We start from the raw sequence: 13676 nt of genomic DNA, 5'->3' as shown, positions 1-13676 counted from the left end.
GTTTGTGGCCCAAATTTAACCATAGTTTAAAAAAAGGTAGGTGTTCATGTGGACAATCAGCTACCTCAAATGTAAAAACCTAATTCTAATCTATGACACAGAGGACCTAATCAATCCTAATCTATGACACAGAGGACCAGTGGTACTTATCGGATAACAGGTGATATTGTTTCTAAACCCATCCCAGGGGGTTTCTGCTTCCTTTTCTTAGTTATAGAAACTTTCTTCAGTATGTTACCTCACTGGACCCCCATAACAACTCTGATACAGGCAGAAACAATACGATCCAGCTCACTTTACAGTTAAGGATGCTAAGAATCGTATGAAACAAGGATATAAATTGAGTGCATTATTTTTTTTCTGCATTACATATTGACAATGGTGAAATACTCAGACCATTTTGTGACCCAGGATATTTTCTGACCCTCTCCTTGCACTGAAATTTAATTCTGTTATAGTAGCAAAAAAGGAAAAGCTTAGATACTTCTTTGCCTCGTCTGCAAAGATCTGAGTTCACCATCATCTCTTTTTCCTACTTTCTTTCCACTGTATTCAATAATGGATGTACATGTGTAGTGTACATAACATAGGAGATGAATAGCGTATATCCAGGAAGCCACCACAATCTCTGCAGGAAGCCTATCTCTGATATTTTCCTGTCATTATCTTATTGCTATTATTTTACTATTATTGTGCAGGTGGAACAGTTTACAGAACAATTATCCTCTTAGCAAATTTTTTAAGTACACAATACAGTTTTGCTAACAACACAACTGTACAAGTAACTCTGAAATCATTTCATATAATTAAACTCCACACCTTTTGTCTTATCCCTATTTCTTCCTCTCTGTTCTCTGACAGCCACCAATCTACTCTGCTTCTATGAGGTTTACAAATTTTATTCCTCATGTAAGTGTTGGCATGTGGTAGCTATCTTATGATTGGCCTCTTTCACTTAGCATCATGTCTTCTGAGTTCTTCAGTATTGTTACAAGTGGCAGATGTTGTTTAGTAAAGCTAAGTAATACTTTCAATGTTTATACCCCACTGTCTGCATCCATTCTGGTAAACACTAGGAAACTTCCTCAAAAGTTTAGCAAGTGGAAATGTTGCACGCTAAGTAAAAAGTCACAAAAAGCCATAGGTAAAATTACTACATTTGTATGACATGTCTGTGTCTGGAATAATCAAATACACAGAAATAGCAAAACAGTGGTCAATGATGGCTAAGAACAGAGGGAACTAGCTAATAGATATACAATTTCTTTTTTGGGTAAAGAAATGCTTTGAAATTAGACTGTATTGATGGCTATAAGATGTCTGCTTTTATTGTTTGCAACACATTGAGTGTTTAGAAAAATATAAAGTAAAAAGTGTCCTTAGTAGTGAAAGGGTAGGAAATCCCATGAGTCTGTCAGAAAAAGAAGAGAGGAAGATAGGTGCTTGGGTCTGGTTCTTTTTTGGAGTAGCTGTATGATTGGCTAAGTCATCTAACCTCTTTACACCTATACTTTTGCATCATGAACCTGGAAAAAGGTTACACTTTATGACGTTATTCTGAGCATTCAGCAATATAAGCATTTTTAAACTGCAAATATAAGCATTTTAAACTGCGTAATAGCATTTATCACTATTTGATGAACAGAGAAAATAAAAAAATGTAAATTGTCTCTGGCACATAGTGTAAACCCAGTACTACATATGTTTCTTGCACAGAGAAATGTAGGAGCTCTGACAGCTGAAGGCAAAAGTATTCATTAGTTTAACACATGCATAAGCAAGCCCACAGAACTTAAAATGTTGACAGCTGGCTAAGCATACTCTGTGGTACTGATTTTGTGTGTGCAAAGCATAAAACAAAATATAAAAAGGAGAGCTGCTTATAATCAATGGAAATTTTTCAAAAAAGCATATAAATTAGGTAATAATATAGGTACTATGGGGACTGATTCCCGAATTAGCAAATGTTGATGAGGGAAAGTAGGAACACATTGACTGCAACTTCCAAGTATTTGTGTAGCTAATCCGTATTTTCTTGACATTATCTATCTAGCAGATATCAGCCATGGTTATAATACAGGGAAATTAATAACAACATCACTTTTCCCTCCCCCAAACACCTAACTTTGTGCTATACTGAGGCTGTTTAATGAATATTAAATGTTTTTCTCAAATAAAGAAGCTGTTAACATACCAATTCATAGATACAATGAAAATGACAATATTTAGACAACAGCACTTGTAAAAATTGTTCCTTGCTTACCATCTCAGTTTTCTAAGAGTTCAGGTATTTATTTTTCCTTACTGCCAAAAATTAAGTTACTCTGTATTTCTAATGATAAATATAATAGGATTATAGATATTTAGATAGCAAGCTGTTATTTTTAAATGGGAAATAACGCTGAACATGATTCCATTTTCAGACAAGTGCTGTTAAGATTTGCATGTATATCCTACCAAAGGTTTGCTCCATAATATGCACACGTATGCTTACACTTTTATGCCCACAGTAGTGTGCTGGCAAACTACCAGGCAAATGAGAAGGAACTCATTCGTAACATCCACAGACCAAGTTCCATGGTCTAAATATTCTCACCCAAGTTAATTTCCAGTAACTACATACTTGACAACTGGCTCAAAACTTCCTGAAAATTGAACTGGATCTACAAGTTGTACTCTTCAGCTCTAAAAGCAACTGAAAAGCCACGCACTTTTAAAGGTTTCCATTTTAGTTCTATTTTATGGTATCTGCTTTTACACAGAAACATCTATCCTAAGCTCCATGCTGCACCAATAATTATAAATGCATGTTATATTTTGATAGGGCCACAGTATCTCATTCCATTTCTACAGGGATGTATTTAAGCGTACTTCAACAGTGAAATGTTTATGCTGTTTCCAACATTACCTATTTTAACTGTCATATGAAATACACAGCTATGAATACACTTTGCTGCTTTTCTCTGATGGTTTTCTTAGAATGCAGGTGAGGAAAATTCACTGTGAGGTTACAGGGAGGCATTTTAGTGATACTTTGCAGTGAATAACCAAGTTTACCACAAGTACACTCTCACCACTCCGCCCACCATGCATGCGAACACTATGCCTGGCTGAGATCACCACATTCTCTCCAATTCCAGGTAGGATGACTCTCCTTAATCTTTACCAAGCCAGTGAAGGAAACCCGGACTCTGTTGTTTTCCTTTTCTTACTCACACTGCTGAGTTAATTTTGGTATAATAAGCTTGTTTTTAGTTCTGGAACTTTCTGAACTGCCAGTTTCACATCTATGCTCGTTTTCCCCATCATATGCCTTACACTGGAAGGACTCTTCTTCAGCACAAGTTTCCCAATTCATCATTTGTCTTCTAACTCTTTGGATGTTTTATAATTTTTCTAATCTTTATGTAATCAACTATATCAAATTTTCCTTCATGGCTTTTACCTTTAACCATATATTTAGAAAGGCCTTCCCAAATATATACAAATGTTTACATGTATTTAGGGCTATCACTTTAGATTTTTAAAATTTTTATGTTTTTTACATTCTTGTAGTTTGTTCAACTGAGATTTGTTTGGGGTACACTGGAAGGTAAGAATTTAATTTTATTAAACAATATCCAAATAATTTAGTGCATAAATACACCTTTAGCAACTATGGGTATCATCCTGGGTAGGCATCACCTACAGAGCTGGTTTCCTTTCTTTTCTAGATTTCTGTTTTCACTTCAGTTTTGGCCTGTGAGGATTTCTCACCAACTTAGTAACTCACTTTTAAAGATATTCATTTTTAAATGTAACATTTCTACATACTTCAGGGCAAAAGACAGCCTATGTAACCTTGTTCACTATATTGGGAGGAAATAAAGTCATCTCGTCTCTATTTCCTACATAGTAATCAGGGTGGACATTTAATAGTTTAGCTGGATTATGTTAGGACACTGCTCAAATCCTTTCGGTGACTTTTTACTGCAATGGAGGAAAGTGCAAAAGCACCCCTCATATGCACTGGACCCTCCCTACCTTTTTCCCTTTCCCAGTAGTTTTGTTCCTTAGTTCTTAAAAAAATAATCCATAGGGATTATTGCTTTTCCCTCTGCATTGCATACAAGCCACTGTTTCTCATCCTTCAATTATCAGTAGAATGGTATTTTCTTACACAGATCTTTCCTTACAACCAAACAGGGAAGTACTGATTCCCTACTTTCCATCCATTCAATCCTCTATACAAAACCATCATAGAATTTGATATAGTCATCTAGTTATTTACATTTCTTCACTCCGAGTCTGTGTCCAAGATCATAAGCACCATGATGACAGAAATTTCTTTCTTTTTTCTGTATATTTTTTTGATTTTTTACTATTTTATTTTTATTGGTACAGGTTTGAAGAACGTAATGATTATATTTCTCATGCAGATTATATTTCTCATCATGTACATAATACATCTTAATTCTTTTTTTCATCCTTTTTTCATTTCTCTCCTTTGCTCCTCATACTCTCTAGTTTCCCTACCCGTTTGCAAAAGATCTATTTCCATGTTTCCAATTATCTTTTATTTTGCTCTTTAATTATGTACCAATATAAGCCTGCAGTGTCTAGCACATTCCCACATACTATGATTACTTGAATGAACGAATACAAAATACCTTTTACGTCATTATATTCCTCATTATACAAAGAGTGCACATAACAGAGGCTCAAGAAACATCTGTTGCACTGGGTTTCACCTCTTATCTTGAAGTGCCAGCCTCCCAAGATGTGGCACTTATATAAAGCTTTGGCTTGTTTCTAATACAGGATGAAGCCTCAAAATAAGAGAGACACATTTCTTCTTTTGTGATAAAGGTACCGCATGCTTTAAAATGGATAACCAGCCTATTGAGGAACTGATTTTCTAGGAACTGAAGAGGATTTGTGCATTAACATGCTTGGGTTTCAATTCTGGAGACTGTGCAGTAGCTTCCCTATGCATGGACTGGGGATAATCCCTCCTGCCCAGCCTTCTGGGTACTCACCAAGTCCACAGGAAAATTATTCTGTTTTGCTGCCACACATACGAAAAAGCAACAATTTCCAAGAAGGATAGAATATTCCAACTCTCCCAAACATAAAATGGAACTTGGAATAAAATCGCAATCAAATTTCAAAATTCACTTTCAATCATTGCCAAAGTCTAGCGTGTGCATACAAGACACACACACACACACACACACACACACACACACACACACACACATATATATGCAGAGGCACTTTTAGGCTTTACAAAGAATTTTCTAGTGCTACACACTGCTGGATACCAAACAAAAACCTCTGAGCTACATGTAAACATTATTTATTAAGTCCCTTACCATCTCAGAGGGAGGGCAGAGCCTGAGGTAGCTGGGTAAAAACAAGAAGCTAGGAAGCTAAATGAATCATGGCAGTGACCCAGCAGAGAACAGAAGCTAGCAGCCTTCCACTGCAGAGACCACTGCCTCTGCACCGAGCCACCCTTCCTTCATCCATCTGCAAACTTATTTTGTTTAGAACTTATTCCTCTAGGACAATGTTTCTACACTTGGAAAGATGTCTATAACTTGTATGATGAGTATAATTAAAAATATTGTATATGTTTCAAAAAGCAACAAATCAAAATACTATTTGCATCATAAAAAGTACATCTTATGTTTTTGTTTTCTGCTTTGTTGAGTATTCTTTTGCAAATGTGTATTTTCTATCCCTTTAATTATTGACATGCAGCTTTGTTTAGCATATTTTGAAAATAAGGTTTTAGTTACAAAGAGTTCATTGTCAGCAAGGCGTATTTAAAATGTCATGCATGTTAAAATCAAATAGCAATATAGGTTTCGCAATCTACTAGCCATAATGAGTTCAAGTGAGTTAATCACTTTTGGTTCTGTAGTTCCTCACTAGAAAAGAGAAAAGAAAATATCACTTTATCCTGAGGGAAAATACAATAATTCATATATTACATAAATGTGCACTTTGATTCAAGTAATGTTTGCCTTGCATACTTCCTTTTACTCTATTACACACACACACACACACACACACACACACACACAAACACACACATCCTATAGTTATTATTCATTTACTGAGAATTAAAACAAAGAGGATTTAAAGTCATGTTTAGCATAACATGATCTTCCTTTAGTGATTAAAAAATCAATATTGTATAATGCTTCACGGCTACTACTGAAGTCATCAATTATCACTGTACTGCAGATGACAGGAAGAACCTTTTTAGTAACAGGATATTTAGGGTAATAAAGGCAAAATAATGAACACTTGCTTTAATAAAGTCACCAGGAACAATGGGGACAGTGCAGTCACTTTTTTCTTGGAATCTCATAGCTGCACACAGTAGGAGGGAGGGATTCCCCCAACACCTCCATTTACTAATTACTTTGTTCACAGTTTCCATGACTTCAATTATTCTGCTAATAAAGCTACATCCTCTGTCTAGACCTGGATATATCCTGGGTTTATAGTGAATCTCAAGCAATATGCGGCTACTTGCACAGGCATTCCAGAGCTTAGACTGCAAACAGCAGCAGGTTATTCCTGCCTTAGAATTGAAGGGAATCCAGACTGCCACACCCTCTCACCCTTCCCTTTCCTTCCTTATTGTGAAGGCCATGACAAGTTAAACCACCACCATCCCTTCCTTCAAAATATAAGCACAACTGCAGTTATACTAAATGTAAGGAAATTTGTGTCATAAGAAAATTTCCTATTTTCTCTCATCACTTGAATATAATATGAAGGCATATACGAAGAATGAAGAAAACAAGGACAAATAATTATTCAAAAAAGAAACAAGGGGCTGGCGATTTAGCTGGTAAGTGTGAGGTCATGAATTCGATCCCTAGTACCCACCCAACCCCCCAATAAAAAAGAGAAAAAGAAAAGAAACAAATGCAAAACTGAGGAAAAAAATATTTAGGGATGCTTTAACAAAAGAAATTTTTTTTTGAATCTGTGAAAGTATAGAGTTGGGTTCATGTCAAATCCAATGAATTCCTCTAGGAAGGCTATACGTGTATCTCTATTTTAGTTTTTGCTTGTGTTCTCATTTCTCTCTGCTTTGCACCAATTTTCTCTTTGTGTTTCTCCTTCCTCTTCTTTTCTCCCCTCCCTGCCTTCTTCCCTTCATTTTCCTTTACTTTGAGTGGACAGTAGAAAATGCTGAACAGGCACTTAAAATCAAGCCAAGGACGTCAAAACATCTTGCATAAGAGAAATACAATTTTCCCACGGAGACAAGATAAATCAAAAGAAAATTAGAAAATATAAAATTAATGTTTTCTCTCTGAATGCCAAAAGATCAGTTCATTAATCAGCTTTTGCGGCAGTCTAAATTCCCAGAGAATCCATGGAAGTATAGATCTTTCAAGTTAAGTCAGGAACATCAACTTAAAGCTCCTAGGTTTATTACATTTAAACATCAAATAGCCTATGGTGAGCAATTAAAACCTTCTCCTCTAAGTACAACAGGACAAGCAAAACCTCAGTAAATGATGATCAATAATAGCCTCAGTCCCCTTAGGAACAATAATTTACATATCTATTGTTGCTTTAAAACATAAAATATTTTTATATTTTAAATGTAGCTATATTTGTTTTTCAATTAGGAATTAAAATTCACTACACTAAATAGACAATGAGAAATACTTATATGAAAAAAATCATTAATGACTCACAGATATACATCAGCTTTAGTTTTTTGTCTGTTTAAGTGTCTACTCTTACGCAATAGGCTCTAAATTTCCACTGAGAAACCACAACACAAATACGCTCATGTACTCTGCCTTGCTGGAATGGTGGACCACAATACCCTGCTGCATAAGCCAAGAGAAAAATTCAAAAATCAGGGCCTTGGTATCCATATCAAAAGGCATACCCTTATCTACCTTAACTAACATTTCAAAAATATCAAAATATCTTGGGTAGGAAAAACAATACGGCTGAGGGTAAGAGCTTTAAAATATTATTCGAAGCCCAACAACCACCATAATAATGTATTTCTATATCCAACAATGCATTTCTATATCCAAATTTTGATTTCTATGGTAGAAGACATAAAATTAATGAAAATAACAGAACGCAGTCAAACCTTGATTAGGGTGTGATTATTTTATCTCTTTCTTATTTTCTTAACCATCAAGTATTTTCAATTCTTGTACTTCCTCTAAAACCGGTGAACACAAACCAAGGCAAGTTTGTACACCAGCTTTTACAGGTCGAGAAGGCAGGCAGGTACCTGAAGTTACTGAATTCTTTGTAAAACGTTACACTTTCCTCTTTGTGTCTCAAAAGTAAATGCAAGATTAAATGTGAGCATTCAGTGAGTTACAACTGCAATTATCATGTCATTACCCTGGGTGGAAAGGCATTTTATTTCCCAAAGAAGTTAATTAGTTAAGCAGGAAAGAAAATTTTGTAACAGCGAAATAAAAATGAGGAGGAACTGGCCTGGCAGCGAGTTACTGCTAAGGTTGAGCTCTTGGACTACAAAATTTATCTCAACAGGACAGAGACGAATATTCTGGAAGGTTGGAGGGAAAGGAATAAGTAGGTTGCCACCCACAACCATATGCATCCCATGGGTTGCCTCCAAAGAGTCTAGTTTCACTTAATTCATACGGCCAGGTGAAGGAAGAACTGGGTCATTTTTCTGCACAGAACTGGCTCTGTCATACAAGATTCTGTTTATTTGCAAAGTCAGCATCGAGCTAATAATAAGCTAAGATACTCAAATCGCTTTTTAAACAGGCTACACAATCACCCTTGGAAAATGTGAAGCGACTCGTAAGTACTCATCTGTGTATCTTCAAAATGCAGCTTAACAAAAGGATGGAACAGACCCACTCCTGAGAAGTGCAGTTAGAGGTCAACTGGGTGAAATTCTGGGACTCTAGAGACCTTTAGGTCTAAGAATAAAATGAAACCGTATTCTTCATTTGCCAATGTTTTGGACAAAATTGCATAGAAACGAAGAAGAAAGTTCAATGTGATCAGCCACGGGCAACAGAGACAGGACTGAATGTCACAAGTACATCTGAGCGTGGAGTTTTTCAAAAGGCACATTCAAATAAAAAGAGGCCATTGAGGCTGGCAACAAATTGAACTCGTACCAGAAGCTGAAAGAACCATCACATAGCATTAAAAATATCATATGTCCTTGCAAAAATAAAACAGATTAAAAAAAAAAAAAAAAAAAACAAGTTACGCTAGCCAATTATATTTAAATGCATTAAGCATAAAATGTTCTATTCTTGAAGGAATTCCTATCAGCTTGGTTTAAAATGCCTTCACATTATTTTTCTAGATGTTCTGCATTACATATAAGAAACATATTTCCTCCTAGGAAAGAACATTTTTCTGCAATTGAAAAGTCTTCTCCCAACAACTTTGGAAAGGCTGAATAAATTCTGTGCGTTCTTATGGCATTCAATTAAATATTTGTTTTTCTCTGGTTTTTTCTCAAATTTTACAATATGATCCTTAAAAGAAATTTCTCTTTTTCACTGCAGATTCCACAACATAAAACAGTGAAACACATGAGTTTTAAAATGAAGAGAAACTGTTGAAAATATTTTCATCATGAACAATGTAATTAAAATACTAGGGGAAAAAATGTACCCTGTTTAGATCCAAGACATGCACTATTCCTTAATAAAAATTAAAGGATAAAAAAAAAAAGAGGTCAGCTTGATGGTGGATTCCTGCTGTTGTAAGTTAGGTGGTTGTTTGATTTGGTTTACTGGCAGAACACAGTGACCAAGTGATAAAATGACTTCTTGAAAGTCATTAAAAAGCTCACTGAATGAAAGTTTAAGCCAATGTCTCTCAACTTCTAGTAAATGATGTCGTTTGTAACTTATGCATTTTGCATTATGGAACACATGCCCAACAAATCAACAGGTTATTTCCACCCTGTTTAAGCTTCATAAAATAAGACATAATGGAAAAGGAAAATTTTACATCTATCAGCTGAACCAAATCCTCAGAAACCAGCATGTTGTAAAGGAAAGAGGCATTTTTAGAGTATAGGCAGCCAAAATGAAGCTCTGATAAGCAGGTCAGAATTAACATCATGCACTAACTTGCATGATGCACTTATGTAACTGGTTCTTTAGCTTTCAAATTCATCACTCAGCTGTAGTAACACTTCTACTATCTTGCCAATGTGGATTTGTAACTTCCAAATATTAATTTCTACTCTGTGGGCAGCTTCAAGAGTTTAACTTTCCAAAGTGCAGCCAGTGGGAAGCACATCAAAAGTGGTATGTGTCAGGTGTTCAAGTTTTCCTCTTGAAATCCTGCAGATGGAAACTTCTTGGCCTTAACAGAAATACTGAACATTACAAAAGCAAAAAGGAGAATTTGAAGATTCAAACTAGGAGAGCAATGCTATTTTCTCTTGAAGAAACTATCTCGAAAGCAGGGAACTGGTTGCAAAAATATACTCAGGTAGACCTCGGAAACCTGTTACTGAGTAGTTCTTTGGCAATGAGCAACATGATTAGCTGTGACTCCTTTAAAAAAGGTACCAATGACTCCTCAATCATAATCTCTCTCAATCATTTACATTCTAGAAGAGCTCATGGGGAAAACATTTCATAAAATTAACATGAGCCTTGGGAACTGAGAATCTAGTTGAAGTCAAGTATCTATGTAGTAGTTTGTCTTCGAGTAATTCAACTAAACATTTTGAACTACTAAATATTTTAAATTAATTAATTTAATTAGTACATGTTTGCAGTACATAATAATTTCATCTGGCAGAAGGATACCTGTGCATAACATATTGTAATTCTTTTGTTCATCTCTTTCCCTTCCAACTCCCTTCTGATTCTCGGCATCTCTTGACCTCTTTCCATTTTACAAAACACCTGCCTCCCTATTTCATATGATCTAGATTCTGTTTTGCTTTTTAACTTATGTACCTCTTTGGTCCGCTTTTCAAACATGGAAGCTACGACAGCACTGTCTTCCCAGCACGCTCATATAAGAATGAAGTGACAATCCAAATGAAAAATACGAACTCCTTTTTTTAAGTAAAGGAAACTTTATTATTACTATTATCACCACCACATTATAATTATGTTATCCCTATTATAGTTATCAAGCTTTAATTCCTTAAAAGAAAACAATGCTGTGTTTTATTTGTGTTTATCAGCACCAGAGATAAAAATGTCGCTTGACCAATTCTAACTGGATAAGCAAATTGCAGTTCTGCTACCAGAAGACCACGGTCTGAAATCAGAATTTTGTACCTTGAAAGCCACTTCAACTTCATTACATGACGCTAAACTCTTAAATTGTTCCAAGTTGTTTTTATTTTAAATCAGGAGCTACTCTTTAGAGAGGGGACGCATGGACGGCCCAAAACAACAAAGTCTCTCACTGGTGTCACGTGCATGGAGGGCACTTTAGAGCTCTGGGATATTTTCCTTCTTTGTTCCTCACATCAAATCTGCGCTTCCATTAAAATGGGAACGTAAAGCACAGAGAGTCTCACGCAGCATCAACTCTGCTCAGCATCTCCATCCTCGCAGAAGGCGATACCTCCGTGCACACAGAGGTTGGTTATCCCTCAAGATGAGCAATGATCTGCTTTTTCCCAAGGGCCATTTGCCCCTTTTATTTTTGACCACAACGCTTTCTTTTTGTTCCCCTCCCTCCTGCTAGGAAGTACAGCACTGACATGAACACAATATACCTCTTCATAAGGAAAGCAAATGAGTATGCTCCAGATGGGCCTAGGGCATTACAACATGTTTCCTGCTCCCATGGTGACTCAATGGGGCTGGTATGAGAACTTATCTTATTCAAGAGGGCGGCTTCCCCTGGCAGAAGTGTGAGTCACAGTTCCTGGGTAGAAAGCTCACTTACCAACAGCATTTGGAGAAATGGGCAAAGGGAGGCGGGGGTGTTCCTTGAATGGATTATAGCTGAGATCATTTAGACAAGCAGCTTTGCCAGGACCGACTTCTGGGGATTCCTGATAGCTCACCAAAAGAAACAGTCACCTTCCCCTTTCGCTCACAGTGAGGTAGTAGATACAAACACAGTGATGAATTATTAATGTGGATGTAAACACATCCTCCATAAAACTGGCTAGTCTTTGAGAGGGAAAAAGGAAATATGAAGAAATATTTATTCAACCATTGAACATTGAGTATCTACTCTATTTCCGTGTCCTGATTACTGTTCTGCATGTTTGGAGAACAAACAAAAACAGACAAGTCTATGTCCTTGGGTAGCTTAAAATCAGAGGGAGGGAATGAAGAGATAAACAGACAGAAAGAACAAGGAAAGAAGGGCTGAAAGAAGGAAGGAAGGATCAGAGACAGGGAGGAAGAGAAGAGGGAGGTTAAGAAAGGAAGAGAGGTTAGGAAGGGAAGGACAGGGGTTGAGGAAGAAAACGAAAGGGAAGAGGAACTAAAGAGGAGAAAAGAAAGTCAGAAAACAAGAAGATTAAAGCAAGACAGAGGACTACAGAGTGGTCGACATGACTATTTTAGCTAACAGTCACAAAAGGCCTCTGTGAGCAGATAACATTCAAACATCAAACTGAATCAAATGAAATAAGAACAAATGATTATAAGGACCTATACTCAATGTATTTAAAAATCCGGATGTCAAATCACTCACCAATCAAATGTGACACCCAGGCAAGCAGGACAGATGCTGGTATTTTAAGGTACCTGCGCCTATCAGCCCTGGTTACAATGCATACTTTGCTCTGTGAAGTCTCAAAAGCCCACAAGTTTAGATGTTATCTCCACTTTCAGCTTTGAGCTGTACTCTGTCCCAGTTATACCGCTCTGTTACAGTTATTTTTGGTTTCTAATACAATGCTTTAAGTGACAGAAAAACTGAAATGCACCCAGCAAAGATGATCAAAATGGTAGGAGGGCTCGAATCCATGCCATGTGAGGAACATACTGCAGAAACTGGTGTCATAGTTATATAATCACTGATGTAACACCTCTGAAGCCCTTACACACAGAATAGAAATTAGTAATATTTCAAGTAGAGGTCATTATATTTAGGAGAATTATACATGGGATCTTTTTAAAATGAGGGTCCCTATGTCTCCTGTACTAAAATTAAAAGAGCTTTGTATGAAGGATTTTGTGTTTCAATCGTAGAATGACTGAATGAAAGAAATTTATAGAAAAGTCTTCAGTTTTATGTATTAAAATCTTTCTAACAATTTGATCCATTGAAATATACATCAGGCAGAAAATAGATATTCATTGATTAAAGGTCCTAAGGCAAAAATTGTAGAAAGAAGCAAAAGACCTCAGTAGTGGACAATCAACTCTGATTTCTTATGATCTGGGTTCATAATGGCCGAGTTTGGTTGTTCGAAAAGAGGAAGGGTGGGAAACAGGGGAGAAGAACGAAGGAAGGAAAGAAGAAATTAATCCATGTTGGGAAAACAGATTGTGCTACTCTCATTGTCATTTATTTTCTCACAGAACCTAGAGTAAAGAAAAGAAGTAGTACTCTAACTTGGGTGTGAAAAGTGATGAAATTCTCCTGTAGTTACAACAAATCAAGTACACTGTGTCCAGTGCTGAGAAATATCAGCGGTTCCTCCCATCACACAAACTCCATGATTCTATGTTATCACAAATGCCAATGGAAAT

At 36.3% G+C, this 13676-nt stretch overlaps 1 protein-coding gene across 7 annotated transcripts in view; it reads right to left on the bottom strand.

Moving 5' to 3' along the window:
- Il1rap (interleukin 1 receptor accessory protein) overlaps nt 1–13676 on the bottom strand; it is a 134234-nt gene that overhangs the window by 75630 nt on the left and 44928 nt on the right. The window lies entirely within an intron of this gene.

Source organism: Cavia porcellus, unplaced genomic scaffold (assembly GCF_034190915.1).
Source record: "Cavia porcellus strain 051 isolate PalLab524CR breed Dunkin Hartley unplaced genomic scaffold, mCavPor4.1 scaffold_14, whole genome shotgun sequence".
NCBI classification, from domain to species: domain Eukaryota; kingdom Metazoa; phylum Chordata; class Mammalia; order Rodentia; family Caviidae; genus Cavia; species Cavia porcellus.
Note: the sequence above shows the minus strand (reverse complement) of the source record. Positions and strands in the feature narration are given on the sequence as shown.